At 46.8% G+C, this 25,655-nt stretch overlaps 1 long non-coding RNA gene across 1 annotated transcript; it reads right to left on the bottom strand.

Annotated features, from left to right (window-relative positions):
• Positions 1-427: 427 nt before the first annotated feature.
• LOC147100786 (uncharacterized) lies at positions 428-24,702 on the bottom strand. The gene is made up of 4 exons (XR_015073598.1): positions 24,613-24,702; positions 8,161-8,250; positions 7,764-7,914; positions 428-818 (listed from the first exon to the last, which is right to left on the bottom strand). It is a non-coding gene; the product is annotated as an uncharacterized LOC147100786 (long non-coding RNA).
• Between the last annotated feature and the right edge of the window lie 953 nt (positions 24,703-25,655).

Genomic DNA, 25,655 nt, shown 5'->3' with positions numbered 1-25,655 from the left:
TGTACTGTGCACTCTGCTGCACCATTTGAAGCTGGGTGGTACAGTGGAACTTTGGTATGTTTCACACCATTAACTGTGCTCATTAACTGTGTGAACACTTCTGAAGAAAATTGTGGCCCATTATCAGACACAATTTCTTCCAGGAGGCCACATGAAGAAAACAATCTTCTCAAATTGTCTAGTGTTTTGCTTGTTATTATCTGTATTGGAAACACCTCTACCCAATTCGAGTGACTATCTATCACTATGAACAATTGCTGTCCTTCTAGCTCAGCAAAATCTTCATGTAACCATTGCCGCACTCTGGGAGGCCATTTCCATGGCTGTAATGGTACTGATGGTGGTTTCTTGCTCACTGATTGACATGTTGTACACTAAGATTTTTAGTTCTTTTGGCCCAGCTTAAATTGACAACAAGATCACTGACTTATGACAAGTCGGAAAAGTTTATTAAACATACAAATATATACACATATCTTACCAAAACTAGGCAGCAATTAACTAGTACAAACAGGCTTTACTTCCCGTATATAACTTTGGACGGTGGAGCTGATTCAGCTTGGGTGCCTAGTGACGATTTCCTCTTCTTCCCAGCTCCTTGCTTCTTTTCTTCTCCGCTGTGATTGTCCAGCACACGGCTGGCTTCTTTTGTTCAGTCTTTGGATCACGAGTTCCTTGTACACAATCCTGTTGAGCCCGGTGATTGGTTCTCCTTGTTCCAGCACCGGCCTCGTCCAATGAAATTCCTTCCAGCGGAAATTTCAACGGCAAGCTCACCTCCTTTGTTCAAACTATGCTGGCTCCGGCACGAATTCCTTCTGCAGTCAAAGGTCACAGTTCACAAGTTCATATTAGAGAGCCCCTTATATTCCCTGTCTATCCTCATACATACATTCCTAAACATTAATTCATCAGCAAGTTTCTACACAAACATTAATTCATTAATAAATTCCTACACAAATTTATTAATTCCTAACCACACTCTCACAACACTGACTGACATGTACTCTAAGGGGGCGATTTTGCCAGCCCTGGGAGGTGGGTATTGAGGCAGGACTGCCGGGAAAATGGCAGAATTTGGGGGCGGGTGCCCAACCCAGCTCCATGCCATCGGAGGCAGGTAGCCGTCCCGCACCGGGTCCCGTCTCCTTGGAGGCAGGAAGGGATTAAAGACTATCAACTGCCTGTTAACAGGCAGAAAATAGGATTATCTCCTTTTTGTCCTCACAAGTGCGGGCTTCCCGAAGGCTCCAAAACCCGCCAGATCAGCGAGGCGAGTACTGGGTCTGCGGGGGTCGGGGGTGCAAAAGTGTGCTGTGAAGGGAAGTGATGGGTGCAAGAGTGGAGAGGTGAGTATCTGAGGTAAGTGCAAAGTGTTGTTAAAAGTCTATTTACCTTTGTTTCTTCCTGCAGGCTTCAGTCGGTGTGTATGCGGAGAGTCTCGGACCTCCGTGTTGGAGATGACAGATGGCCGTTGCATTCTCAGATGCAACAACCATCTCATTTCTGTAAAAGGTTGATGAGGTCTTGAATTCAAGACCTCATCAAACTACAGAGAATGTCAGTGTTCGATAACTTCAGAGCTGTCAAACAATGACAATTCATCTGTCAAAAATTTGACAGCTGAAACAACATACGTTGACGTTCTCTGCAACCGGCTTTCCCTTAATTGGTCTGCTGAGCCCGCTGGGTGGGCTTAACAAGGTCAATCAAGGGAAAATAGCGTGGGTTGGCCACAAATTGATGGAGGCGGGACATCGACCTGGCAAGCAGCAGTCCTGCATTCAATGCGCCCCCATTAACAAAATCGCCCCCATCTCTTTATCTAAACCTGGCCACCATAAGTAACTATGTGCAAAACTCTTGGTCAAGCACATTCCCAGGTGCTGGTCATGAAGATCTCCTAACAATTTAGACCTGAACCTATTTGGGATAACCACTCTTGCTCCCCACATGATACAATCTTTATCCACTGACAATTCATTCCTACAAACGAAGTATGGATGGATATCTTCCTCCGATACCTGGTTTGGCTATCCATTTGCTATGTAATCATACACCTTTGACATAATTGGGTCACGTTTGGTTGCCCTACCAATCTCTTCAGCTGTGACTGGCAGCTCATCAATGTATGAGAAATAGAACACTTCTTCCTTATTGGGTGTAACTTGTGATGGGGATGGCAACCTGGACATAGCATCAGCATTACTGTGATCAGCTGATCGTCTGTACTCAATGTCATACGTATACGCTGACAAAATCAAAGCCCATCTCTCCATTCGGGCTGCAGCCAAGGTTGGGACTGGGGACTTTGGATGGAGGATTGCTGTCAGGGGCTTATGGTCAGTAACTATGGTAAACTTACGACCAAACAAGTATTTGTGAAATAACAACAGAAAACGCTGGAAAAACTCAGCAGGCCAGGCAACATCTGTGGAGAGAGAAACAGAGTCAACGTTTCGGGTCGAAACCCTTCGTCAGAAGTATTTGTGAAACTTCTTGACCCCAAAAATCAATGACAAAGCTTTCCTTTCGATCTGCGCATAATTCCGCTCACTGGCACTGAGAATGCATGAAGCAAAAGCAATCGGTCTCTCCTCCCCACTATTTAGTACATGAGAGATCACTGCCCCAACTCCATAAGGAGGCATCACACGCTAGCTTGATCTCCTTAGATACATCATAGTGAACTAACATGGTACTCTCTACTAATTGGCTTTTACACTCTGAATGCTGTGTCGTATTCTTTTGACCACTTCCAAGGGACCTGTTTTCTCAACAGCTCATTCAGTGGATGTAACAATATAGCCAAGTTTGGGAGGAACTTTCCGTAATAATTCAAAAGACCCAAAAATGATTGAAGTTCAGAGACATTCTCAGGAGTGGGTGCATTTGTGATTGTATCCAGCTTTCCCTTGGCTGGATGTAAACCATCTTTGTCTACTTTGTGCCCTAAGTACTCCACGGAGTTTTGAAACAACTCACACTTGTGAACCGTCACTCGTACTCTGTGCTTCTCTAGCCGTTTGAGCACTTCATTCAACACCTCATCATGGATTTGCCTGTTTGGTGCTGAAATGAGTCTGTCATCCAAATAACACACTACCCCTACAATCCCTTGCAAAATTTGGTTCATCACCCCCTGGAATATATTGGGGGCAGAAGACACTCCAAATGGTAGCCTATTGAACTGATATAGGCCTCGGTGAGTATTTATAGTCAAGCATGACTTGGACTCTTCATCTAACTCAAGTTGTAGGTAGGCGTTTGTTAGATCTAACTTTGAGAAGATCTGGCCACCTGTCACCGTTGTGAACAAATCTTCCACATTTGGCAACGTATTGGGTAGATTACACTCTAGAACCTGGTTTACAGTTACCTCAATCACCACACAACCTTACCTTACCATCTGACTTAGGTCCAACAATGGGTGTAGCCCAATTACTCAGATCCACTTTAGAGATAATGTTCACAGTTTCTAGGCCTAGAAATTCAGTTAGGGGCGCCCAGCTGGCTAGCGCCCAAAAGTTAGCGCTGGGCGCGGAGCCATTAGCGACCGTCAGGTATTCGGCTTCAGCGCCCCAATCCGGAACCGGGCGCTATTCCAGGGTGTGCCCGCCTCCGCTTGGGGCGCTGAAACTGAATTTCAACGCTCTTGGCGCCGCTGCGCCAGCCGCTGCGGAGCGGCAGGCTGCGGTACTGCAGGCCTCCTCCTTCTCTTAAGGGGGAGCTGCCTGCAACGGGGAGATCGCCGCTGGAGAGTGCCGGCAAATGAGCCCGGCACCTCGGAGAAGTGCCGGGTTCGCAGAAAGCAGCCGGCAATGCCGCGGGGGGGGGGGGTGGTGGAGGAAGCCAGGGAAGGAGGTGCGGGCAGGCGGCCGCCGAAAAAGCGGCCGGCTGCACCTCCACCTTAAAGCGCCCCACTAAGGCTAGAGTACGGCCCCGTTTTCTGGTCGCTGTTTGCGGCCGCTGCGGAGGAGGTGGCCGCAACTAAATATGGGGATCGGGCCGGTTTCGGGGCGGAACCGGGGCTCTGCGCACACCGATGACATCATCGGTGCCGGCGCAGCGCTAACGGCTACCGCCGCCAATACCGCTGCGCTGAATATCAGCGCAAACTCATTTTTGGCGCAGAAGCCCTCTTTAGGCGGTAACTGGCCGCAAAGCTGGCAGCGCCTTAATGAATTTCTAGGCCCTAGTCTTTTGAGTTCTTGCTCAACGTTCTCCTTAAGTGCATATGGTACGGGACGTGGCTTGCAGTAAACTGGTCTTGCGTCCTTCTGCACTGACACTCGCCTTCAAGTCTTGGATCGGACTGCCCGTTTCGCTGAACACCTTCGGATACTGCTTGATGACATCATCTTTCGATGCAAATTTCGCTTCCACACGAAAAATCTCATTCCAATCCAGCTTCAGTGATCCCAACCAATTTCTACTTATCAAGGCAGGCTTGTCTCCTGCCACTACTATGAGAGGCAAGCTCTGACACGGATCCTTGTATTTCACTGGTATGGTGACACTTCCTACTACAGGGATTTGCTCTCCTGAGTAGCCTCGAAGCTCTACCTTCGATTTTCCTAGTCAATAATCACACAACTTGTCGCGATATAGTGATTCCGGTATTACACTCACGGATGCACCAGTGTCGATTTCCATGCGTATCCTGGTTCCTGCGACATCTACTTGGATGATGATACCTCGTGAATCGCTGTTAGATACCTTCGTGCTCCTGATGACGTGAATCTCCAGAAACTCCTCGTCCTGCTGCTTCTCTTCAACGGTATGTAGTGTCTGGCGATTTCTACTTCTGGCATTGCCAGTCGGTTTACTCTTCTGTCGGCACTACTTCGCAAGATGCCCAGTTTTCTTGCAGTAGAAACACTCCGCCTTCACATATGGACAGCTTTGAGCGATGTGCTGCCCCAGGCACCGATAGCACGACTTCAATGCACTGTTACCTTGGCCAGTTGCTGAGGCCTGGGGGCCCAACTGCCTTTTACCTTTTAGCCTGCAGTCGATTCACCTCGGTTGTCTGACAACTGGAAATGGTGCGGAACTCTCGCGAGTATCCGTCGACCGTATCCATCGACAGCTGTCTGACAAGCGAAGTCAAAAGTCAAGTTGGGGGGGCGTCAACAATTTACTTCTGATACGTTCATTTATCAACCCACAAACAAAGCGGTCATGCAAAGCTCGGTCCTCAAAGTTTCCGGAACGACAGTGAATGGATAGCTTTCTTATAGCTACAATGTACTCACTGATACCCTCGTCATTTAATTGATTGCTTGTTCCAAAACGATAACTTTCAGCAATTTCCAGGGGCTCAGGACTGTAGTGCTGTTCTAACTTGGTTCGAATCTCCTTCAGTGGCGTGTCCTTCGACGTGGCAGGAACAAGCACATTTTTCAGGGTTTCATCCACCTCGGGGCCTGCTTCAGTCAAACAAACAGCCCGTTTCATTTCTAAAACCGGCCCGGTTACAGTTTGGGGACTTCGACGATACTATTCATGGTGAAAAAGATGTCTAGCTGCTCCACAAGTCTCTCAGTCGCGATGCAACTCACCCAAGCGCCCTATTATTCCCCTAGGTGCGGCCATCTGGACTCTGGCAGCGTCGACGGTTCAACCATGTGTGCTCGAAATTACCTCGGATTTTTAAGTTTTCCTGCAAAATGAAGAACCTCCAACAATCCCTCTGTCGGTTGGCAGGATTATCCTCCAACAAAAATTTCAGCTAAGGAATCTGCAATCCCATCCTCATCGCCAATTCTGTGATATCTTGAGACACATGCACACACGCTTCCGGTTAAGAACTATACTGCACGTGGCTTTATTATTATATACACATCAGTAGTCCACCGGGTGGCTCTATTAGAGGGTACAATCCTAAAGGGAGTGCATGAACAGAGAGACCTGGGGGTACATGTGCATAAATCATTGAAGGTGGCAGGGCAGGTTGATAAAGCAGTTAAAAAAGCATACGGGATCCTGGGCTTCATAAATAGAGCCCATAGAGTACAAAAGCAAGGAAGTTATGATGAACCTTTATAAAACACTGGTATGGCCTCAACTGGAGTATTGTGTCCAATTCTAGGCACCGCACTTTAGGAAGGATGTGAAGGCCTTAGAGAGGGTGCAGAAAAGATTGACGAGAATGATTCCAGGGATGAAGGACTCCAGTTACGTGGATAGGCAGGAGATGCTGGGGTTGTTCTCCTTGGAGCAGAGAAGATTGAGAGGAGATTTGATAGAGGTGTTCAAAATCATGAGGGGTCGAGACAGAGTAGAGAGAGAGAAACTGTTCCCATTGGCGGAAGGGTCGAGAATCAGAGGACACAGATTCAAGGTGATTGGCAGGAGAGCCAAAGGCGACATGAGGAAAATCTTTTTTACGCAGCATGGTTAGATCTGGAATGCACTGCCTGAAAGGGTGGTGGAGGCAGATTCAATCGCGGCTTTCAAAAGTGAGTTGGATAAGTACCTGAAGGAAAAAATATTTGCAGGGCTACGGGGAAAGGGCGGGGGAGTGGGACTAGCTGGAGCGCTCTTGCAGAGAGCCGGCACGGGCTCGATGGGCCAAATGGCCTCCGTCTGTGCTGTAACCATGCTATACTTAGGTAGATGTGAAAAAGTGATCCTTAGCACTATGCAGTGTGGAGCAGGAAGTTCTCCTCGTGGCCTACCCATAATTACTCCCATCACCACTTCAGTTACAGTTTGTGGGGCCTTGTTGTTCACAAAGTGACTGCCACATATGCCTACAAAACAAGAGTGACTAACTTCCAAGTAATTTATTGGCTATGGAGCACATTGGACGTGACAAAGCACCATTATAAATGCGAGTTATTTCTTTTCGACAAATAAAATAGTCCTGATCACACAGTACTTTTCTAGATCTTACTCAGATCTTCTACAAGAAAATCTTAGGTCGATAAATGTGAGGTTATCCACTTTGGTGTCAAAAACAGGAAGGCAGATTATTATCTGAATGGCAATAGATTGGGAGAAGGGGAAGTGCAATGAGACCTGGGTGTCCTTGTGCACCAGTCGCTGAAGGTAAGCATGCAGGTGCAGCAGGCGGTTAAGAAGGCAAATGGTATGTTGGCCTTCGTAGCGAGAGGATTTGAGTACAGGAACAAGGATGTCTTGCTCCAGTTGTACAGGGCCTTGGTGAGACCACATCTTGAGTATTCTGTGCAGTTTTGGTCGTCTTATCTGAGGAAGGATGTTCTTGCCATGGAAGGAGTTCAGCGAAGATTCACCAGGCTGATACCTGGGATGGCAGGAATGATGTATGAGGAGAGATTGGGTCGATTGGGCTTATACTCGCTGGAGTTTAGAAGAATGAGAGGGGATCTCATTGAAACTTATAAAATTCTGACAGGACTGGACAGACTAGGTGCAGGAAGGATGTTCCCGATGGTCAGGGAGTCCAGAACCAGGGGTCACAGTCTAAGGATAAGGGGTAGGCCATTTAGGACAGAAATTAAGAGGAATTTCTTCACCCAGAGAGTGGTGAACCTGTGGAATTCTCTACCACAGAAGGCAGTAGAGGCCAATTCATTAAATATATTCAAGAAGGAGTTGGATATATTTCTTAAGGCTAAAGGGATCAAGGGATATGGGGAGAAAGCAGGGACAGGGCACTGAATTTGGATGATCAGCCATGATCTCATTAAATGGTGGAACAGGCTCAAGGGGCCGAATGGCCTACTCCTGCTCCTATCTTCTATGTTTCTATGTTGATATGAAGAGCAGCTCACACTCCTTCCTCAAGTGCTGATGTGTCGGATTTCCCTCCTCCCCTGCCCCTCCAGCCCATTAAGGAGCGGTTTGATATCGGAGTTACTTTCAGCGGCGAGGTGGAAGGCACACGACAGTTGAAGCAAGTCATCCTCGGTTCCGAGGGACTGCCTAAGAAGAAGAAGACAGGACAGTATCTTATGGCAAAACCTGCATTAGTAATGTTCCAGTTAGAGCCAAAAGGATGTGCACAGACCAAGTATAAAGTTTCACCCCCTCCCCCCATCAAACTGGAGTGACCCACCCAGTTTCCATTTGCTCAGCTGACCCGTCCCATTGACAAATCTGTGACATCACCACGCCAACAATCTCAACGTTTAACATACAATTAAAGCTGAGCGTACTGTACACACCTACCTGCTGTGTGTGTTTTAAGTTCTGTCAGTACAGGTAGCTGTTAAATCCGTGGATTTTGATGTATGATGTCCTTCAATAAATCGACAGAGACTGCAGAGGAACAATCAACAGGTGTTTACTGGATGAAGGTTACTCTAAAACTAAAGTACAGATCCCTACTCAGGGTTTATATACAGGTGTGGTCACTGCCGGTACTACAGTATACAGGAGCTGTAAAAAGTAGTTCTCCCCTTAAAGATACATATACTACAATTCCTCCCCTTTTAAATTAACAGTACCATAACATTCATTTAACAATTAACACTTTTAACATGCAACATTAACTGAAAATAGTCCATTTATAAATTCAGTCTTTGGGGCAGCTTCCTGATCCTTTCTGGATAGTACCTTTCCGGAGTGTCTTGCTCTTGGTGCGGAGGCGATTCTGGCCCCCTGTCGTCGGTTGGTTCATCAGCTTCCGATGCTACTGTTTCTGGGGTAGATGCTACCTGTATGTCGGGTTCATCACCAGGTATGCGAGACCTGGGGTTGACTCGTTCCTGTGACTCTAGGATCTGGTCGACATGGCGTCTCACAATGTTCTCCCCAACATCCACTGTGTACATTAGTGGCCCCTGCCGTGTGCATATCGTTCCTGGTTGCCATTTCTCTATTCGGTAGTCGCGGGCCAAGACTGGTTGCCCTACATTGAAGCTCCTTGTCGGCTTCTCATTGATGTGCTGGAATTGCTTATTCTCAACATCTCTTCGTACATTTGGTCTGAGCAAATCCAGACGAGATCTCAACCTTCGGTTAAAGAACATCATGGCTGGGGTCTGGTTGGTGACTGCATGTGTCGCATTTCTGTAGGCCAACAGGAAATTGTCCACCTTATGCTGCAGTGGAATGTCGTCATCGCACATGGCCCTTACTGCTTTTTTAAAGGTTTGTACGAACCTCTCAGCCAATCCATTTGTGGCTGGATGATACGGGGTGGATGTGTAATGCCTTACCCCATTCCTTTTCATAAATCTTCGAAACTCTTCGGACACAAACTGTGGTCCGTTATCAGAGCAAATCTGCTCTGGCAAGCCGTTCCTGGCAAATATGGTCCGTAGGACTGCAATAGTTTTCTCCGTGGTGGTGGAGGACATTTTGATCACCTCAGGCCATTTCGAGTGCACATCCATGGCTATTAAAAACATTGAGTCCCTGAATGGACCAGCAAAATCAATATGCACCCGTTGCCATGGAGATGAGGGCCACTCCCATGGGTGTAGAGGGGCATGTGGTGGTGCAGTTTGGACCTTCTGGCATCCTGAGCAGCTCTTTGTCAGGTCCTCGATTTGCTGATCGATCCCCGGCCACCACACATAAGCCCTAACAAGGTTTTTCATTTTCACCCCTCCCAGATGGCCTTCGTGAAGCTCATTGAGCACTCTCTCCCTTAACTTGGGTGGAATCCATCAAAGTCCCCTAGCATACTGACAGCTGTTCTCTTCTGGATGAGAATGCTGGCAACAGTGAGTCGCCATGTGCTGGCCATCCCTTCACCGTCAAATCATATACCCGAGACAGTGTCGGGTCATTTCGGGTCTCCTTCTCTATACCAGCGTTAGTTACTGGCAAGCATTCAATTATAGTCGAATGAAATATTTCGACAGGATCCACTGCTAGTGCTTCCTCCGCAGTAGGCAGTGGCAGGCGTGATAGCCCATCAGCGTTTCCATGCTGTTTCGTGCCCTTATACTCGATATCATATTGGTGCGCCCCTAGAAAAAGGGACCATCTTTGTAGCCGTTGCGCAGTCATCACTGAAACGCCCTTCTTTGGATTAAAGATGGAGGCAAGTGGTTGGTGGTCAGTCAGCAAGGTAAACTTCTGCCCGTGCAGATAGTGGTTGAACTTTTTCACTCCCCATACTAGGCTGAGGGCCTCCCTGTCAATCTGGGCGTAGTTACGCTCGGCTGAGGTTAGTTACCGAGACGCAAAGGCTACTGGCCTCTCCGAGCCGTCCGGGAATTTGTGCGACAGCACCGCTCCAATGCCATAGGGTGATGCATCACACGCCAACCGAATTGGTAGTGCTGGGTTGAAATGAGCCAACACCTCTTTTGATGTGATCAATTCTTTGCACTCCTGGAAAGCTCGTGTACATTCGTCATTCCACTTCCATGGTACCCGCGTTTGCAGTAGGGTGTCCAGTGGGTGTAGTACTGTAGACAAATTCGGCAAGAACTTATGGTAGTAGTTCACCAACCCGAGGAACGACCTCAGTTGTGACACATTTTCCGGTGCTGGAGCCTTGACTACTGCCTCAATCTTTTCAGGGGACTTATGTAACCCCTCTTCATCAATAACGTGGCCACAATACGAGATCTGCTTCTGGAAAAACTCGCATTTGTGGCGATTAGCTCGGAGCCCATAATCCTTCAATCTAGTGAGCACCTGCTCCAGGTTGGCGAGGTGATCACTGTCATTTTCGCCCGTGACCAGGATGTCGTCCAAATAACACTGGGTCCCTGGAATCCCTTGCAGGACTTGATCCATTGCCCTTTGCCAAATAGCCGGAGCTGATGCTACCCCGAACACCAGCCGATTGTATTGGTAGAGACCTTTATGAGTGTTGATCGTGAGGTACTGTTTCGAGGCTTCTTCTACCTCCATTTGCAGGTATGCCTGGGCCAGATCAATCTTAGTGAAGCGTTTCCCTCCAGATAGCGAGGCGAAAATATCTTCAATCCGCGGAAGCGTATATTGTACAGTGTGAAGGACTGGGTTCACTGTCACCTTAAAGTCCCCACAGATGCAAACCTTCTTTGGTTCCCCAGGCGTATTACTCAACGACCTCTTCATTACAGGAACGATGGGTGTAGCCCACTCGCTCCAGTCCACTTTGGATAGTACTCCTGAACGTTCCAAACCTTCCAGCTCTGCTTCGACAGCTGGGCGGATCGCATAAGGTACCGGTCTGGCCTTAAAAAACTTTGGGCTTGCATTTTCCTCTATTTTGATCGTCGCTGTTATGCCTTTTAGTGTTCCGAGTCCCTCCTGGAACACTTCTTGTGCGTCAGTTAGCATTTTTGACAGTCGTCCAGGTGTGACGTCGTCATCCTTTTTGGCATCTACAGTCAGTGCTTGTATGGAATGCCAATCTAGCTATATCTTCCGGATCCATTCACGCCCTAGTAGTGGTGGTCCTCCATCTGGCAATACATATAGATCCATTTTTGGTGTTTCCTTGCTGTTGTATATCACGTTCACCCTTATTTTTCCTTTGGGGTAGACTTTTTGCCCCGTGTACGTCTTCAAGACAATCTCTGTATCTCTCAAGGGTATATGTGAGAATAGCCGCTTGTAGTCCCTTCGGTTTATGACTGTTAGGGCTGATCCTGTGTCCAATTCCATTTTCACTTGGACTCCGTCTATCTTGAGCGTGACCCAGATAGTTTGGTGATCCTCCATTTTGATTACATTATGGCGTTTCAGACAACCCAGCTCCTTGCTTCCGGAGTCTGTATCACTTTTCTGTTCGTCTGAACTACTCTCCGTCACCTTATGTACCTTTTTGTACTTCTCCTGTGGAGATTTCTTGCTGCTGGTTTTCTTTCCCGACCTGCAGACACTTGCTATGTGTCCTACTTTTCCACACTGTCTGCACACTTGGTCCTTGAACCAACAATCCTTATGGTCGTGTGTTGTTCTGCCGCAGCGATAACACTTCACTGCTCCATATGACATTTCATTTGTGCCATATTCTTGCGGTCTCCGTTGTATCTCTGCAGCGCCCCGTGCGGCTGCTTCGTGTGATACTGCCATGCTGAAAGCCTTGTCCAGCGTAAGATCCTTTTCTGATAGAAGCCGTTTCTGGGTTCCTTCACTTTGAAGCCCACACACAAACTTGTCCTTTAAAGTATTTGCTAGTCCCGTTCCAAACTGGCAGTGTTTCGATAGTTTGCGCAATTCCGTTAAATACTCAGCATTACTTTCGTCTTTATGCTGGTTCCTTTTGTGAAACTTAAATCTTTCTGCTATCAGCAGCGGTGTGGGGTTTAAGTGGTCCTGTAGGATTGCCACTATGCTTTCAAAATCCTTTTCCACTGGCTTCTCTGGGGTTACTAGGTTTCGCAGTAAGCCGTACGTTTTTGCACCCATGGAATTCAACAATACCAGTGCTTTCCTGGCATCTGGCACTTCATTCACCTTGCAGTACATTTCTACGCGTTCTATATATGTTGCCCAATCTTCGACTTCATTGTCGAACACTGTGATACTGCCACTCTTCGGCATCCCTGGGTGTGGTTAGACTGGCTAAAAATGGCGTCTCCTGCGCTCTCCCTTCTTCTCCGCTGGCTCAAAATGGCGTCTCCCGCGCTTCCTTTCTTCCCCCGTGGACGCTGCTCAGCCCTTGAAACCCCAACCGCGCTCTGCGCGTTTTCCCCTCTCTCGTTGATGCCGCTCGGTCTTCAACCCCGGCTGCGCCCTGTGCGCTTTACCCTCTCTCTTACCCCGTCGACGCTGCTCGGCCTTTTTCTGTGCCGTCGGTCGGCTCCAGCCGCCGCCGTCCGGGAAGGTCTGCGCCGTACCTGCTGCCAGCCCGCTGCGCTGGATCGTCACAACTGGGGAACCAAGCCCAGCTCTCCACAGCCTCCTCTGCGATGTTCAAGTCCTCTCCGGATGGTCGACGCCCGCACTGGTGGAATTGGCCTTCTTCTACAGAGTTGCAGGTAGGTTCGAATCGACTCGTCACCAATGTTAAATCCGTGGATTTTGATGCATGATGTCCTTCAATAAATCGACAGAGTCTGCAGAGGAACAATCAACAGGTGTTTATTGGATGATGATTACTCTAAAACTAAAGTACAGATCCCTACTCAGGGTTTATATACAGGTGTGGTCACTTCCGGTACTACAGTATACAGGAGCTGTAAAAAGTAGTTCTCCCCTTAAAGGTACATACACTACAGTAGCGACTTGAATTACACATCATCCAGCAGTTGCCAATGCTGGATGCTCTTTTTAAAATTTTAAGTTGCCTTTTCAAAAAGAAATGCCAGACACAGAAACTCTGCTGCCCATGTCCTAACTCGCCCCAAGTCCCGTTCGCCCATCACCCCTGTGCTCGCTGACCTACATTGGCTCCAGGTTAAGCAACACCTCGATTTTAAAATTCTCATCCTTGTTTTCAAATCTCTACATGGTCTCGCCCCTCCCTATCTCTATAATCTCCTCCAGCTCTATAATCCCCCTGGATCTCTGCGCCCCTCCTATTCTGGCCTTTTGAACATCCCCGATTTTAGATGCTCCACCATTGGTGGCCGTGCCTTCAGCTGCCAAGGTCCTAAGCTCTGGAATTCCAGTAGACAAGAAAAAAAGACTTGCATTTCTATAGCGCCTTTCATGACCACCGGACATCCCAAAGTGCTTTACAGCCAATGAAGTATTTTTGAAGTATAGTCACTGTTGTAATGTAGGAAACGCAGCAGCCAATTTGCACACAGCATGCTCCCACAAACAGCAATGTGATAATGACCAGATAAGCTGTTTTTGTTATGTTGATTGAGGGATAAATATTGGCCAGGACACTGGGGAGAACTCCCCTGCTCTTCTTCGAAACAGTGCCATGGGATCTTTTACGTCCACCTGAGAGAGCAGACGGTGCCTCGGTTTAATGTCTCATCTGAAAAACGGCACCTCCGACAGTGCAGCACTCCCTCAGCACTGCACTAGAGGGTCAGCCTAGATTTATGCGCTCGAGTCCCTGGAGTGGGACTTGAACCCGCAACCCTCTGATTCAGAGACGAGAGTGCTACCCACTGAGCCACGGCCAACACAGTTGAACAGAAACCCTTCCTACTGCAATTTGCTCACTGCAATTGACAAGAGCCCTCTCGCATTCTCCTGGCCTTCAGAAAGTGGAAAAGTATACATACAATCAGACCACGTGATATATAAACAATGCGAATGTATATTTATACACTCAGGGATATACCTGTTTATACACTGTATGAATAGAACTGCGTTTATGTGTTCAACCATAAATGTATTTTGATGCTTTGGCAACATAAGATGTACCTTATCATGCCAATAAAGCGATTTGAATTTGAATTTGATTCAGGCAATCAACTAATAATGGAATTTAACAACAGGTAAAGATTCAATGGAAGCAGAAAATCAGTACTGCAGGTTTTACTTATGGAATTTTTAACTTACACTTTCTCATTAGATATAAAAATAATAAAGAGACACAACACATGACCAATTCTCCTAATACAGGTACCATCAAACCTGGGTCAGAATCTGTCGTACAAATTTATATGCGAGATCGTATCTCCCCTCTTGCGGTCTCTGAATGTTTGTATCTTAGAAGGTTTAAAGAAGAATTAAAGGGCCACAGCAGGCTGGCAGAGATACAATGTACCCGCTAAGGTGCGCGCGCAGGACGCTCACCGGCTTTTACATCGCGAATACCGTGCACGCACAGAAATTTAAAGGGACTGCACATTAAAAGAAACGGTGCGCAGCTCACGGGGACCATTGGAGATATACTTCCTCTCCCCTTTGAAGTTCAAATTGTGAAAGATGAAATCAGACATTCCTTTTCTACAACTAAACTAGCGAATTAAAAGTAAGGTTTCCTGAGGCTCACCCAGTTGCTAGACACAAACCATTTGTACGTGGCTCCAAGTACCTTCATCTTACATTGATCATTTTCAGGATATAGCCAACAGATTAATTTGTGGTTTTGACTTACTTTGCAATTAAACCATATTTGCACAAGAAGGATGGGCTACCTTTGAACATAAGAATTCGGAGCAGGAGTAGGCCATACGGCCCCTTGAGCCTGCTCCGCATTTCAATAAGATCATGGCTGATCTTTGACCCCAACTCCACTTTCCTGCCCGATCCCCATATCCCTTGATTCCCCTAGAGCCCAAAAATCTATCGATCTCAGCCTTGAATATACTCAAAGACTGAGCATCCACAACCCTCTGGGGCAGAGAATTCCAAAGATTTACAACCCTCAATGAAGAAATTCCTCCTCATCTCAGTCTTAAATGGCCGTCCCCTTATCCTGAGAGTATGTCCCCTAGTTCTAGACACTCCAGCCAGGGGAAACAGCCTCTCAGCATCTACCCTGTCAATCCCCCTCAAAATCTTGTATGTTTTAATGAGATCTGTTGAGTCTGTATGTCCCAGTTAGGTTTAGGATCAATCACTGGACACAGACAACAAGAATAACTTTTAACAGGTCTTTACTATTCGAAGGTCAGGGCTGAACTGCCCAGCAAATCCCTACACAACACTTATATACCGGTGTGGTCACCACCGGTATTACAGTATTACAGTATACAGCAGCCAAGAGAAAGTAGTACATCTCTTAAGGTAGTTCTCTTAAGGTGGAACAGGTTACATACACCACAATCCTCCCTTTTTAGCTTAACAGTAATATCCCCATTTAACAGAACATAATAACATATATATATACAACTTCATGCAAAACAGTTCAAAGATTCAGTCTCTGAGGAGGCCTCCTGATTCGAGTTGGATAACGCCTTTCAGGGGTCTCTGATTCTCGTTGCTGGGGTGACTCATCTAGTTGGTCTCTTATGGATTGGACATCATCATCAGGTACATTCACTTCTGAGGTAGATGCTTCAGGTTCACTAATTTCTTTCACGGTTGTCTCTGCTGTAACCATGGGTTCGACCCTTGTTCTCGATTCTACCAGTTGGTCAGCATGACGCCATGTTACATTTTCACCAATATCTACCGTATACATCAGGGGTCCTTGTCTGGCCCGAATTGTTCCAGATTGCCATTTCTCGTTTTTATAGTCCCGGGCTAACACTGCTTGTCCTATTTCGAAACTCCGAGTAGTCTTGTTATTTATATGCTGGAACTGTTTGTTTTCAACTTCCCTCCGCACATTTGGTTTTAACAAGTCCAACCTGGACCGCAACCTCCTGTTGTAGAACATCATGGCAGGACTTTGGTTTGTCACTGCATGAGTGGCGTTTCGATATGCCAGTAGGAATTTGTCCACCTTGTGTTGTAGTGGAATCTGATCTTCGCTCATGACCTTTATTGCTTTTTTAAACGTTTGTACAAATCTCTCGGCCAACCCGTTTGTAGCCGGATGATATGGGGCAGAGGTATAATGTTTCACCCCATTCTTCTTCATGAATCCCTGGAATTCTTCTGACACGAACTGCGGTCCGTTGTCTGAACATATTTGTTCTGGCAATCCATTTCTCGTAAATATCGTTCTTAACATCGCGATCGTCTTTTCCGAGGTAGTGGTAGTCATCTTAATCACTTCTGGCCATTTAGAATGTGCGTCCACCGCAATTAAAAACATGGAGTCCATGAAAGGACCAGCAAAGTCAATATGTACACGTTGCCATGGGGTTGAAGGCCATTCCCATGGATGCAGCGGTGCAATCGGAGGTGCATTTTGCACTTTTTGGCACCCTGAGCAGCTTTTCGTCAGCTCCTCTATCTGTTGGTCGATACCCGGCCACCACACATAAGCCCTAGCAAGGCTTTTCATCTTGACTCCCCCCAGATGACCTTCATGCAGTTCCTTTAGAACTCTCTCTCTTAACTTAGGAGGAATAATCACCCTTGTTCCATACATCAATGTTCCTTGACAGACGGACAGCTGTTCTCGTCTTGCTGAGAATGCCGGCAACAGTGGATCACCATGTGCTGGCCATCCCTTCACTGTCACTTCGTAGGCCCTGGACAGTGTCGGGTCGTTCCTGGTTTCTCTTTCAATACTTGCATTGGTGACTGGTAAACATTCGATGATGGTCGAGTGAAATAACTCAACAGGGTCAACCGTCGGTGCCTCCTCCTCTGTAGGTAGTGGCAGGCGCGACAGCCCATCAGCATTACCATGCTGCTTTGCACCTTTGAATTCTATCTGATATTGATGTGCCCCTAGGAAAAGGGACCATCTCTGGAGTCTCTGTACTGTCATCACCGAAACACCCTTCTTAGGGTTAAAAATGGATACCAACGGCTGGTGGTCTGTCAGAAGCGTAAACTTTTGGCCCTGCAGGTAATGATTAAACTTCTTTACTCCCCACACAAGGCTGAGAGCCTCCCTATCTATCTGAGCATAATTGCGCTCAGCGGAGGTTAATGATCTGGATGCGAACGCAACTGGCCTCTCCTGGCCATTTGGCAACTTGTGTGAGAGTACTGCCCCAATACCATATGGAGAAGCATCACAAGCCAAACGAATAGGCAGCGTTGGGTTGAAGTGAGCCAACACTTCCTCTGAGGTGATCAATGCCTTGCTTTCGCAAAAGGCCCTCTTACAGTCCTCGCTCCACTTCCATGGTACTCCCTTCTGCAAAAGAGCGTTCAGCGGGTGCAGCACCGTGGATAAATTTGGCAGAAACTTATGGTAATAGTTAATCAACCCTAGAAACGACCTCAATTGGGATACATTATCCGGAGCGGGAGCCTTCACAACAGCTTCGATCTTGTCAGGAGACTTATGAAGCCCCTCCTGGTCAATGACATAACCACAGTACAAGATCCGCTTCTGAAAGAATTCACATTTCTGGCGATTAACCCGAAGACCATATTCTTTCAATCTGGTGAGCACCAGTTCCAAGTTTGCAAGGTGTTCCTCGTCATCATCTCCTGTAATCAGAATATCGTCCAGGTAACATTGTGTACCTGGAATTCCCTGTAATACCTGCTCCATGGCCCTCTGCCAAATTGCTGGAGCCGATGCCACTCCAAAAACCAGTCTATTATACCGGTACAAGCCTCTATGCGTGTTGATCGTGAGATACTGGCGTGACTCTTCCTCAACTTCCATCTGTAAGTACGCCTGCGCCAGGTCTATCTTGGTGAAGTGTTTCCCGCCAGACAATGAAGCGAAGATATCCTCAATCCGTGGAAGCGGATACTGCACCGTGTGAAGCACCGGATTAACAGTGATCTTGAAATCACCACAGATGCGAACCTTCCCCGGTTCCCCCGGCTTGTTGCTCGATGAACGCTTCATGACTGGGACAATGGGCGTGGCCCACTCACTCCAGTCTACCTTAGACAGTACTCCTGAACGTTCTAGCCCTTCCAGCTCAGCTTCCACAGCAGGTCGTATCGCATAAGGTACTGGTCTGGCTTTGAAAAATTTCGGGTTTGCATGTTCTTCAATCTTGATGTTTGCCGTAATTCCTCTCAGTGTTCCCAGTCCTTGTTGGAACACCTCTTTAGCATCGTCCAATATTCTGGACAATTGTTTAGGTTTGACATCTTTTGTACCGGAATCTACCGTTCGTGCTTTTAAGGAATGCCAGTCCATATTTATTTTCCTAATCCACTCCCGTCCCAGTAGTGGTGGACCTCCCTCAGGTAGCACATATAAGTCCATTCCTCGGCTTTCTTTGCCCTTGTGGACCACTTTTACCTCTATCTTCCCGATGGGGTATACTCTTTGCCCCGTGTATGTTTTCAATACAATCTCCGTATCCCGTAGGGGAATATGTGGGAATAACCTTTTATAATCTTTCTTATTCATGACCGTCAATGCCGATCCAGTGTCCAATTCCATCTTCACTTGGACTCCTGCTATCTGAAGTGTGACCCAAATTGTTTGGAGGTCTGCTTCCTTACCAACATTGTGTACTCTTAGACTACCCAGTTCATTACTGCTGGCGTCTGAATCTGACTTCTGTTCGTTCGAACTGTTCTCTGTCACCTTGTGTACCTTTTTGTACTTTTCCTGCGGTGACTTTTTGTTGCTGGTCTTCTTGCCTGACCGGCATACTTTAGCTATGTGACCAAGCCTGCCACATTTTCTGCATTCCTGATTTTTGAACCAGCACTGGTTCTGATCGTGTGTTGTCTTTCCACAACGATAACATTTTACTGTACTCAAGACCATTTGATTGGTACAGAGTTCCGGTGACCGTAGCTGCATTTCCACAGTGCCTCTTGCTGCGGCTTCTTGCGATGCTGCAATAGTGACAGCTTTATCAAGCGTAAGATCATTCTCTTCAAGCAGTCGCTTTTGTGTTCCTTCTTTTAACAATCCACACACAAATTTATCTCTCAGCGCATCTGCTAGCCCTGTCCCAAACTGACAGTACTTCGAGAGCTTACTTAGTTCAATTAAAAATTCAGCGTTGTTTTCGTCTTTCAACTGCGTTCTTCTGTAAAATTTAAATCATTCCGCTATCATCAGCGGCGTGGGGTTTAAATGATTTTTCAGGACAGTAACAATATTCGCGAAGGTCTGATCTGCCGGTTTAATTGGTGATAGAAGGTGCTTCAATAGCCCGTATGTCTTCGCCCCCATTGAGCTTAATAAGGTTAATGCTTTCTCATCATCTGGTACCTTATTTGCTTTACAATAAACTTCCATGCGTTCTACATACGTGGTCCAATCTTCGACATCACTATCAAAGGTATTAATGCTCCCATGTTTAGGCATCCTTGCAAGTTTAAAAAAAAAATTTTTTTTTTTTTTAAATGGCGGCTTCCCGCGCTTGTCTTCTTCCCCCGCCTACTAAAATGGCGGCTTCCTGTGCTTGGCGGTCTTTCCCGTGCTCGTCTTCTTCCCCCGCCGACTACAATGGCGGTTTCCCGCGTTTGCCTTCTTCCCCCGCTGGCTGCAATGGCGATTGCCTTGCTGCTGCTGTTCTCGCCTCCCCAGCGGTTCTCACTCCCCGACGCTGCTTTGCCTTGCAGCCCCGCTTGCAGCCCGGTCCTTTACACTGGCTGCGATTGAATTCTCCGCGGCTCTCGTGCCTTAAGCTTCTCAACTCCCCGACGCTGTTTTGCCTCGCAGCCCCGCTCGCAGCCCGGTCCTGTACACCGGCTGCGTTTGAGTTCTCCGCGGCTCTCGAGCCTTAAGCTGCCCCAGTCGCTGCGCCTCTCGGCCTCGATTGCAGCCCGGCCCTTTCTACCGGCCGTGGTCGAGCCCTCCGCCCTTATTCCTCCGTTTTCCCTCCCCTACTCCACAGTCAACGCGGCCGACTCTCTGCTCGTGTCGCTGATCGGCTTACCCACCACCGTGGTAGAAGGGATGAACACTGCCTGTCGCTGATGGAGGGCTTCGTGGTCAGAATTCTTTTTCTTTTTAACCCGGGTTCTCGATGCCTCCCGTGCGATGGTGCTCAGCAGGATGATGAGGGCGGATGCCTCTTCTCGACGCCCGTTTTGAGGACGAAGCTGCCTTGGATGTAAATTTGCCGCAGGGTAAGATCGGACTCGTCGCCACTGTTGAGTCTGTATGTCCCAGTTAGGTTTAGGATCAATCACTGGACACAGACAACAAGAATAACTTTTAACAGGTCTTTACTATTCGAAGGTCAGGGCTGAACTGCCCAGCAAATCCTTGCACAACACTTATATACCGGTGTGGTCACCACCGGTATTACAGTATTACAGTATACAGCAGCCAAGAGAAAGTAGTACATCTCTTAAGGTAGTTCTCTTAAGGTGGAACAGGTTACATACACCACAAGATCACCTCTCATTCTTCTAAACTCCAGAGAGTATAGGCCCAATCTACTCAACCATCCTCATAGGAAAACCCTCTCATCCCAGGCATCAATCTAGTGAACCTTCGCTCCACCACCACTTTGTGAAAGTGGTTTCCCTACAAAAGCAACTACCTGCCAATGTTGGTGCACTCTAACTAGACCAGCTGCTGCAAACAAACAAAATTTAAAACTGAATGCTGGATAATAAAAATAGAGTCTTCGTATAATTTGAAATTTATGGGGAGATCCAGGTCGATCCTATTTTGTATAAAAGATTCATCAGTATCTATCACGCTGCAGAGGTCATACTCCACAAATGTGCCAAAAGTAACTAAAAAAAAAGACAATGAAAGGGATTTTTTCCCCCGCAACCCAGAGCTGGCAATCCGCAAGCTTCCCTCGCCAAACAACAATGAATCTCCAATTGAGCTCAGCACCTATGTAGGCCACCACTCCCAAGACGAGTACCTGTAGTAGTGGCTTTAAAGGGATAGACCAGGTTTGTAGCTAAACTTTACAATTGTGCAACCACAACTTTACAACCACACCCCCCCGGCTCCCCTTCCCATACTACACGAGCAACACCACAGGAGATTCGTTACTAAGAAAGACGTGCATTTATATAGCACCTTTCACGACCACCAGACGTCCCAAAGTGCTTTTAGCCAATGAAGTACTTTTTGAAGTGGAGTCACTGTTGTAATGTAGGAAACGCGGCAGCCAATTTGCACACAGCAAGCTCCCACAAACAGCAATGTGATAATGACCAGATAATCTGTTTTAGTGATGTTGGTTGAGGGATAAATATTGTCCGTGACACCGGGGATTACTCCCCTGCGCTTCTTCGAAAGAGTGCCCTCCACCGGAGAGGACAGACGGGGCCTCGGTTTAATGTCTCATCCGAAAGACGGCACCTCCGATAGTGCAGCACTCCCTCAGCACTGCGCTGGAGTGTCAGCCTAACATTAATGTGCTCAAGTCCCTGGCGTGGGACTTGAGCCCACAATCTTCTGACTCAGAGATGAATGTGCTACCCAGTGAGCCACGGCTGAGACAATCATAAAACACTGTTGTATTAGCAGAAGCTTCCCTCAGGGAGGTGGGGTAGCATTGCTGGTTAAGGAGGGGATTAACACAATTGAAAGGAAGGACATTAACTCTGATGATGCAGAATCTGTATGGGTAGAACTGAGCAATATCAAGGGGCAGAAAACGTTAGTGGGAGTGGTATATAGATCTCCAAACAGTAATACGGAGGTTGGGGATGGCATTAAAAGGGAAATTAGAGAAGCATGCAGTAAGGGCACAGCAGTCATCATGGGTGACTTTACTTTACATATAGATTGGGCTAACCAAATTAGTAAAAATACTGTGGAGGAGGAATTCCTAGAATGTTTACGGGATGGTTTTCTGGAACAATATGTCGAGGAACCAACCAGAGATCAGGCCATCTTAGACTGGGTATTATGTAATGAGAGAGGATTAATTAGCAATCTTGTTGTACGAGGCCCCTTGGGTCAGAGCGATCATAATATGATAGAATTCTTCATTAGGATGGAGAGTGAAGTAGTTGACTCGGAGACTAGGGTCCTGAATTTAAATAAAGGAAACTACGATGGTATGAGGCGCGAATTGGGTAGGATTGATTGGGGAATGTCACTCAAAGGGTTGACGGTGGATAGGCAATGGCAAGCATTCAAAGACTGCATGGATGAACTACAGAAGTTGTTCATCCCAGTTTGGGATAAGAATAAAACAAAAAGGGTGACTCAACCGTGGCTAACAAGGGAAATTAGGGATAGCATACGATCCAAGGAGAGGGCATATAAATTGGCCAGAAAAAGCGGTAACCCGGAGGATTGGGAGCAGTTTAGGATTCAACAAAGGAGGACAAAGGGATTAATTAAGAAGGGGAAAATAGAATATGAAAGTAAGCTTTCAGGGAACATAAAAACTGACTGTAAGAGCTTTTATAGATATGTGAAGAGAAAAAGATTAGTGAAATCAAGTGTAGGTCCCTTGCAGTCAGAAGCAGGGGAAGTTATAATGGGGAACAAAGAAATGGCAGACCAATTAAATACATATTTTGGTTCTGTCTTCACAAAGGAGGACACAAATAACCTCCCAGAGATGTTGGAGAACATAGGGTCTGATGAGAGGGAGGAACTGAAAGAAATCAGTATTTGTAGGGAAATGGTGTTAGGGAAATTGACGGGATTGAAGGCCGATAAATCCCCAGGGCCTGATAATCTACATCCTAGGGTACTTAAGGAGGTGGCCCTAGAAATAGTAGATGCATTGTTGATCATCTTCCAAAATTCGCTGGAATCTGGAACAGTACCCATGGATTGGAGGGTAGCTAATGTTACCCCACTATTCAAAAAGGGTGGTAGAGAGAAAGCGGGGAATTATAGACCGGTGAGCCTGGCATCGGTAGTGGGGAAAATGCTAAAGTCCATTATAAAAGATGTAATAGCTGAGCACTTGGAAAACAGTGACAGGATCGGACAAAGTCAACATGGATTTACAAAAGGTAAATCGTGCTTGACTAATCTACTGGAATTTTTTGAGGATGTAACTGGGAAAATAGATAAGGGAGAACCAGTAGATGTGGTGTATTTGGACTTTCAAAAGGCTTTCGATAAGGTCCCGCATAAGAGATTAGCGTGTAAAGTTAAGGCACATGGGATTGGGGGCAAGGTATTGACTTGGATAGAGAACTGGTTGGCGGACAGAAAGCAGAGAGTAGGAATTAACGGGTCTTTTTCCGAGTGGCAGGCAGTGACTAGTGGGGTACCGCAGGGATCGGTCCTTGGACCCCAGCTATTCACAATATATATTAATGATCTAGATAAGGGAAGTAGATGTAATATCTCCAAGTTTGCAGGCGACACAAAGCTGGGTGGGCGTGTGTGCTGCGAGGAGGATACCGAGAAACTCCAGGATGATTTGGACAGGTTGGGTGATTGGGCAGAAGCATGGCAGATGCAATATAACGTGGATAAATGCGAGGTTATCCACTTTGGTGTCAAAAACAGAAAGGCAGACTATTATCTGAATGGCAATAGATTGGAAGAAGGGGAAGTGCAACGAGACCTGGGTGTCCTTGTGCACCAGTCACTGAAGGTAAGCATGCAGGTGCAGCAGGCGGTGAAGAAGGCAAATGGCCTTCATAGCGAGAGGGTTTGAGTACAGGAGCAAGGATGTCCTGCTGCAGTTGTACAGGGCCTTGGTGAGACCACACCTTGAGTACTGTGTGCAGTTTTGGTCACCTTATCTGAGGAAGGATGTTCTTGCCATGGAAGGAGTTCAGCGAAGATTCACAAGGCTGATCCCTGGGATGGCAGGAATGACGTATGAGGAGAGATTGGGTCGATTGGGCTTATACTCGCTGGAGTTTAGAAGAATGAGAGGGGATCTCATCAAAACTTATAAATTTCTGACAGGTCTGGACAAACTAGATGCAGGTAGAATGTTCCCGATAGTCGGAGAGTCCAGAACCAGGGGTCATAGTCTAAGGATAAGGGGTAAGCCATTTAGGACAGAGATGAGGAGGAATTTCTTCACCCAGAGAGTGGTGAACCTGTGGAATTCTCTACCACAGAGGGCGGTTGAGGCCAAGTCTTTAAATATATTCAAGAAGGAGTTAGATATATTTCTTAGAGCTAAAGGTATCAAGGGATATGGGGAGAAGGCAGGTACAGGGTACTGAGTTTGGATGATCAACCATGATCTCATCGAATGGCAGAGCAGGCTCGAGGGGCCGAATGGCCTACTCCTGCTCCTATCTTCTATGTTTCTATGTTTCAGTCCAGTGGCATCATTACACCCCCTCCATACAGAAACACAGAGATCTTTACCATGATGTCAAAGCTCCTTAAACACTGATGCTCATGTACCCCACACATAGCAAGCTAGGAACACAACATAATGTAATATTACAAGCTGTTAACATCACCTTGGACTTATTGCATCAGAGGGATTTGAAAGGAAGAAATGAGTCAGTCTCTACTTGCCAGTAGCAATTCCATGATCCTTCACCTCTTTTTCATTTCCTAATGAGCTTGTGTGTCATTTAAAAAGTGCAGGTGCAGCATATGTTGGGAAAGAAACCCTAAATTGCTAACAGCCATCTAATAACTAATTAGACTTCCAGTGGCTATTAAATCGAAAAGCACTGGTTCTGCCTGTTACTAGACAGCAGACAAATTGAAAATTAAAAACACATTCCTCACCGACCAAATGCCCAACTGGTCCAAGTCTGCAAACACTGCTGCACTGGAATCAAACCATGGCGGCTCTGTGTAGGTTTCTACAATGTCGGATTATCCTATCAATACACAACAGGATACCATTCAAACCTTATTGACTGCTGGATATTGGAGAGTTCACTGTTAGAGCTATGTTTTAAATACTTGGCCAGCGATATGGTTGCGGCTGTTTGGCATTCTGTGCGCTCACAGACTAAATGTTGGTTTTCTGCTATAAACTGAAGCTGACGATCCAGTCGCCTAATGCCCATTTCATACCTCTCAATATTGTTATTTAAAACATTTTAGAAAGAAGATTTCAGCAGAATATATATGCATACTTACATACTTACATGGATTTTTTTCAAAGTTGAATCTGCCCCAGTTTACATATAGGAACATAGAAGATAGGAGCAGGAGTAGGCCATTTGGCCCCTCGAGCCTACTCCGCCATTCAATGAGATCATGGCTGATCATCCAAATTCAGTACCCTGTCCCTGCTTTCTCCCCATATCCCTTGATCCCTTTAGCCTTAAGCAATATATCCAACTCCTTCTTGAATATATTTAATGAATTGGCCTCTACTGCCTTCTGTGGTAGAGAATCCCACAGGTTCACCACTCTCTGGGTGAAGAAATTCCTCCTCATCTCAGTCCTAAATGGCTTACCCCTTTATCCTTAGACTGTGACCCCTGGTTCTGGACTCCCCGGCCATCGGGAACATCCTTCCTGCATCTAGTCTGTCCAGTCC

This window comes from Somniosus microcephalus, chromosome 25 (genome assembly GCF_052327205.1).
Source record: "Somniosus microcephalus isolate GS21.2 chromosome 25, FLI_Smic_1.0, whole genome shotgun sequence".
NCBI lineage: Eukaryota > Metazoa > Chordata > Chondrichthyes > Squaliformes > Somniosidae > Somniosus > Somniosus microcephalus.
This window is presented reverse-complemented; position numbering and strand designations above follow the sequence as displayed.